Raw genomic sequence first — 7,203 nt, forward strand, 5'->3', positions numbered from 1 at the left:
TAAGGATGGTCTCACATGAAGCAGATTCACAGCTTTGTCATTGACCTACTATTTATTCTTTGGCTTAATAAGACAACATTTAACTGTCTTCTATATGTAAAGTACATCTAGATTGCCTTTCCTGAGGGGGCTTTTGTTTTCACTTCAATTAACATTGTCTACAGAATACCCCAAGGTTAGGACCATATGGTCCAATTGATGATTTATTCACCAGTTTTTATTCAGCACTGAATACCTACCTACCTGGTGGGCATCCACAGACATCCAAATCATTATTTACTTATTTGTTTATTTTTTTGGTACTGGGGATTGAATCTAGGGGCAGTTTACCACTGAAAAACATCTCCAGCCCTTTTATTTATTTATTTATTATTTTGATAGGGTCTTGCTAAGTTGCTTAGGGTCTCACTAAGTTCCTAAGGCTGGCCATGAACTTAGGATCCTCCTGCCCCAGCCTCAGTCTTCCAATGGTTGATGTGTGTTCATTATTAGATTAAAGATGTGAAAATGAATACCCATACATTTTAATTTAGAGAGGACTAACATAGTTTCATTTAATTTAGATGTGCATAACTGTATGGTACTTTGTTTCAAAATTTGATTTGGACTATATTCTAGTTAATTTTTAGAATCACATAAGCCATGTAGTTTGAATTCTTTTTTTTTTTTTCCATTATGGGTAGAGTAAGTATTTAAACTAGGTATGCTGCTGGATATTGTTTAAGATCTGTTTATGTTTACCAGTATAGACATTGCAATATTTTTTTACAATATGTTTTTTGAAAATAAAGATAAAGTAAATGCCCCCAAAATAAAGTAAATATAATTGTATGGTTCACATTTTTAAAAATAAAAGCAGAGATTTAGATTGCCAGACTATGTAGAATGAATAAGTTTTCTTCTGGCACCTGTCTGTGAAAGTTTCCTGACTCCTAAACCAGTTTTTCACAGCCAAAGTAAGCAGAGAGATGGAAAAATTAATGATATAATAAATTTAAGCAGTGTTTTACTCTGTATTTTATATAGTTTATTTCTATTGGAATACCGGGTTCTAAAGAATAAATGTAACTAGTTTTAATTACTATTTTTGCAGAAGTAATTTGCATGTGAAAATTTTAAAATCAAATAATCCTATAGAAATTTTTATTTTCACTTTAATTTGCCTAGGAATTTTTTCTTTTTTTAATATTCATTTTTTTTAGTTGTAGCTGGACACAATACCTTTATTTTATTGATTTATATGTGATGCTGAGTATTGAACCCATGGCCCTGCATGTGCCAGGCAAGCACTCTCCAGGTAGAGCCACAATCCTAGCCCCTAGCAATTGTTTCTTAATACATAGTCCAAAATTAAATCAAGGCAGACTTGGAATTTTTGAGTCTTCATTATTGGGCCAAATTAATGAGGTTTTTCTTAACTTTTCCTTCTGGGATCTTATTGTGGCTAAGGATGTAATCTTATTTGTTTTCTAAAATATTGAAGTTCAATGTTTTTTAATCTCTTTTCTGTGGCAGTACAGGAATTTGTTTATATCAGTGCCCCTTATTTTACTGATGAGTTCATTTCTTTAATTGTGTGCCCTAAAGCCTACTAAAAATATTTTTGGAAAGTGAGGGATTAAATAGATGTTTTAATTAAAATGAAGGCTTTATCCTTTATTTCTCCTGTTAGCTGCATTTGTTAAAATTTTTATACTATATTTAAATAGATATTAAGACTTTATTACAGGGTTGGGATTATGGCTCAGTGGTAGAGTGCCTGCATGGCATGTTGAAGCACTGGTTTGATCCTCAGCACAACAATCAATCAATCTATTATGTCCATCTACAACTACCAAAAAAAGACTATATTACATGGGTTGGATTTTGTGCATTTGAAACAGTGTCTTCCTATATTAGGCATAAAGCTTATTTTAGACTGGCATAGTAAGTGATCATTTGATTGGAAAGTTGGGTAGATAGAGAAGTTCAGTCTTCCTGTGCAGAATTTGAGACTTTGTACTCTTTGGTATGAAATAGCTTTGCAATCAGGGTGGTAGTACTGAGCTGCAGTGGAAGGAGAGATGCCAAGTTCTGGTGTACAGTGTAGATGAGAGTCGCTCAGCATTTCCTTCTGTAGACTCTGCAACTGACCAGATCTCCCCAAGGGGCACTGTTAACTCAAAGTCTTGTGAATGGAATTTTAGAAAGGGGAGGGAATAACAGTAGCTTTGGGGCACAAGGTCCATAATGAGCTCAGAGCTTAGTGAAACTCCCAAAGTTCTGAACATCCCATCCTCTTGAGAAATTTCCTCTCCTAACCCTGAAAGTTTTTTCCAGTGTGTGACATAATGCAAATTTGTGTGGAGCCAGGCAGAGCAAGTCTATTACTACAGAGTCTGGATGCTGTCTTTTAATGGACATCCAGCATGGGAATATGGCTGAAAACCACTATCCCCCTCCCCACACCTTATCTATAGCAGTGCAATTGGAATTTCACATAAGCTTTTCCTTCTTTGGTTTGTTTAGAGAGGACACCTAGGTGCAGGTTGTGTTTGTGTATGTTAAACCCCCTGTGTTTTGTTTTAGATATATTTCAGTCTGTTCTAATATAACAAATGTTTTTAGTCTGAACATTCTAGCAGCCATCACTCAAACATTTATTGCTGTCAATGAGAAAGGATATCTTCCCACATTTTTCCATGGTGATTAAACCATCCCACTTCTTTTTTCTTTTACCTTAATAACAGATTACTGACACTTGGAAATTATAATCATATTGGCTCAATCTTTATGGAAAGATTACCAATTATTGCACAGCAAAATGGGCATTTCTGTCTAATAGAGTGTTTCTCTTCATGTCTTTCTCTCTCTCGTTTCAGTGCTTTTAAATACATTTTAGGTGAATAAATACATTGTGTCATGCTGTGATTTAATATTTTTAAAGACTTTATTGATAACTTTTTAAAAAAACCTATGTGGGAGGGGAATGAAGGAGGAAGATTATTCATTCAATGTGAAATCTTCATAGATCTTTAGATGTTTACATGGTAGAAGGATGGCAAATGTTAATTACCCCTACTCTGGTACAAGTTCTGAAATGAGTATTTGCTGTGAAGAGTTGTGAACAGCAAGGATTTTTGTGCTGGGCTGTGGGTTGAGCATTGCACTGTGCTCTTTGTTTGCATTACTTCATTTTGTTCTCAAAACAACAAGGACTCAGTAAAATTGTGAAATTTTTCCTTAGGCATGTAGCTAGCAGGTTTAAGAAAAAAGAAAAACAAACACTTGGATTCAGATCTCTCTATCCCTGAGTTCTAGTGCTTTCTTATGCATACAGAGAAGAGTATTAGTTAGAATCTTAGAAAGTTGTATGCAACTTCAGAGGCTGCAACAGGATGATGGATAGTATAAGGCCAGCTTCAGGAACTTGGTGAGAACCTGTATTAAAATAAAAAGGTGTGGGGATGTTACCCAGTGGTAGTACATCCATGTGTGGTTCAATCCTAGGTTCCACAAAAAAAAAAAAAAAAAAAAAAAGAAGAATGTTGTCAGACTCTTTTCATTGTTGTATTCTAGATAATGGAAATGTTTAAAAGACTGACAATAATTCTATTCTCTCACCACCCCTGCCCTCATTCATACTATCCTTTTTATTTTTAATGTTCCTCAGCATCAACTAATAAAGTCTAGGAGCATGGCAGGGTGTCTGGCTCAATGTGTTCAATACAACATAGGCTAGTTTAATTTAGCAGCACTCTTAAATGAAAGGTTCATGCTTCCAAGTACAAACAGACCTTCTGTGGGATGTTAATTTGATTATAAGAGAGAATGCTTGTCTTTCCTTGCTATGTGCTAATAAAGAAGCTGGCAGATTTTCTAATGAGTATAAAGGATTTTGACCTGTTTATATCCGTGTAATTGATAAGAAGTGGGTAGTCCTAAAAAACATTTTTCTTTTTGTAGTCTTTGGTTAGTTTCATTTTGTAACCTTCCAGCTAATTGTGAATTGCATGGTCTTTTGTTCTTTGCTATTTCTACTTTGGATCTGGTTTTATGATTGGTTGCAATAGGGATTTATTGGTAGGAACATAGATTATTTCCCCATTTGAATAGATTGTATGTTTTTATGACAGATTATTCAGTCACAGGCATATTGATTCAACCAGAGCCTTGTGCAGAGGTGTTACTATATGACTTTATGCAGCCATTTAAAAAAATAACCGCTTTATTAATATATAATTCACATTACCATCAAGGTCACTCCTTAAAAGTGCAATTCACTGAGTTTTAGTATACTCACATAGTTGTGTGCCTATCCTGCTGTCTAATTCTGAAACGCTTTTGTTACCTCCAAAAAAGATCCATACCCTTTAGTCATCACTCTGCACTCACTCTTGCTCCATGTAGCAATGAATCTCCTTTCTCTCTTTGTGGATTTACTTGTTCTGGACATGTTATATAAATGTAATCATTCAGCCCTTTGTGTCTGGCTTCTTAGCCTGTTTTTGAAATAGCACATAACAGAACTTTATTCCTTTTTTATTGCTAAATAGTGTTCTATTATATGGATACACTGCAGTTTATTTATCCATTTATCAGTTGATGTCTATTTGGGTGACTTGCACTTTGTGGTTCTTATGATCATGCTACTGTGAATATTTTTGTTTTTGAGTTGACTTATGTTTTCTTTTGGGTAGATACTTAGGAGTGAAATTTATTGGCCATAACTAAATCTGCCAGACTGTTTTATAAAGTGACTCTATCATTTCGCATTCCCATCATCAATGTTTGAAGATTCCATTTCTCCATATTATTGCCAACACTTTGCCATGGTATTTTTCCATAGTAGTCATCCTAATGGGTATGAAGTGGCATCTCATTGTGGTTTTGATTTGGATTTCCCTCATAACTAATGATATTGAATTTTTTCATGTGCATGTTAGCCATTGTTTATCTTTGTTAGACAAATGCCTATTCAGATCCTTTGCCAATTTTAAAATTGAGCTGTTCTTTTCTTGTTCAGTTGTAATAGTTCTTATGTATTCTGGATATACACAAATGTACTCTTATCAGATATGTGAAGTATAAAATTTTTCTTATCCTATAGTGTTTTCACTTCTTATGCAGCATGTATATTTTTTGTTGGAGTCTAATTTACCATTTTTTTTTGTCTCCTTATGCAGTTACTCTGAAATTTTCTATAAGTTAAAAAAAAAAACACAACAGACCATATTTCTCAATGTCCCATTAAAATTTTTTAAGAGAGAGAGAGAGAGAAAGAGAGAGAGAAGAGGAGGGGAGGGGAGGGGAGGGGAGGGAATTTTAATATATATTTTTTAGTTTTCGGTGAACACAACATCTTCGTTTGAATGTGGTGCTGAGGATCGAACCTGGGCTGCACGCATGCCAGACAAATGCGCTACTGCTTGAGTGACATCCCCAGCCCCCATCAAAATTTTTTTCTACAGAAATAATGGTCATTTAGTTAACTACACATGGGTTAGAGATATTAAAAAAATATTTTGTGTTTTCAAATATTTTTATCAAATTTAATGGGAGAAGCCTAAGTTTTCAAACCTGATATCTAGTGCCCTTTTTTAAAATCAGAAAATGTCTTTGAGTGTTCTGCTTAGCTCAGAATGCACATGTTATTCTGTAGACATTTATAGGTGTCTAATGTATTTTGAGGACTTGACTGGGTTTGGAGATCCAGGGATGCTGGGAATATGGTCCTGTCCTTAAGGAACAGGAGGTCATGTTACCAGGCTACTGATTTCTATAGAGGGTAGTGGCACCAATGGAGCAGGAGGGGCACTATCTGGGTGAGAAAGCCTCACAGGGAGTCAGTGCTGGTGCTCTGTCTGCAGAGATGCTTGGGTGATCAAAACCTTTTGTTATAATCTGTGATTCTTCCTTTCAGACACTTGCTGCTGTGTGTGTTGTGTACATTGGCACCAGTTATCTGTAACAGCAATATTTATGGATATTGATGTAATGAAATGTAGACATCATTGTGATGACTTTGATACCTAGAAGTAAGCCTGAAGAAAGCCATTTTTCTTTGATTTCTTCAGGATTTCAAGAATGGGGACTTCCTATTTACTAATTAATTCAGTGCAGTGTGTTCATGTATCTGAGTTCCGGCCCAAACCCAAGCAGTTCTGGGTAGTCAGAGCTACAATGTGAGTCAAGGAGGAAAAGCTGTTTGGCTGGAGGGAAGATTGTGAATAGAGGGTGGGGTGAGTCCTGTTAAGGGATTTAGATCTATCTTTAATAATGGAGAGCTATTGATGAGTTTTCGTGTGTGTGGGGAACATGGTTTTTCCTGTTATTGTAGCACAGATGCTGGTTGTGAGGACTAGAAATAAGAGAATTGTGGGGCTGTTGGACTAGTCCAGATGAGAGCCAATGAGAAACTGAGCTAGGGTACTGATGGTAGAGATGGATACACAGACTGGAAAATTTTAGAAGGTGCAAGTCTGGATGCTTGGCTGCAGTCAACCATCATAAGTTAAAAGGAGGGTTACTAAAGAAGGAAGACTTCTGAAAAAGGTTTCAAAGGAATGAAATGCCACAGAAGTCAGCATGATTTTAGGACCTTGGGGTTAAAAGTGACAGAGCAAGGGCCATCCTCAGGCTCTTCCACAAAAGGGAGGAAAGAGGGTCTCCTCCCAGCTGTGCTTTTTAAAATCCCAAGAGCATACTTTTTTTTTTAACTTTTTTTTAAATTATTTTTTTTTTCAGTTGTTGATTAACTTTATTTTGTTTATTTTTATGTGGTTCTGAGAATCAAACCTGGTGCCTCACACATGCTAGGCAAGTGTTCTACCACTGAACCACAACCCCAGCCCCCAAGATCACTCTTAGGCTTGGGATTTTTGCCCCCTGCAAAGGCAGAAGTTTTGCTGGGAGCTCCCTGCCATCATCAGTAGCATTCCCAGAATTGGGGAAGCATTGTGGAGCAGAGCCATCTGTTCCTCTTTGGTAATTCAAGCTGACTTGGGCAGTTGTTAAGATCTGAAGCAGAAGGTTGAGAATGCCTCAGAAGTTTGTGGCCTTGACAGTCTGGATGACAGCATTTCTGTGCAAGAACAAGGTCCACAATTGAGTAGACTAGAATGCAGGAAGTAAACAGAGTTCACTTTAGACCAGCTTAGTTTGGGAAGTGACTGTCCAGATGTTACATTCCTGTGACTATTCACTTGACTTACTTCCCTAATA

Source organism: Spermophilus citellus (genome assembly GCF_964194105.1).
Source record: "Spermophilus citellus genome assembly, chromosome: 1".
NCBI lineage: Eukaryota > Metazoa > Chordata > Mammalia > Rodentia > Sciuridae > Spermophilus > Spermophilus citellus.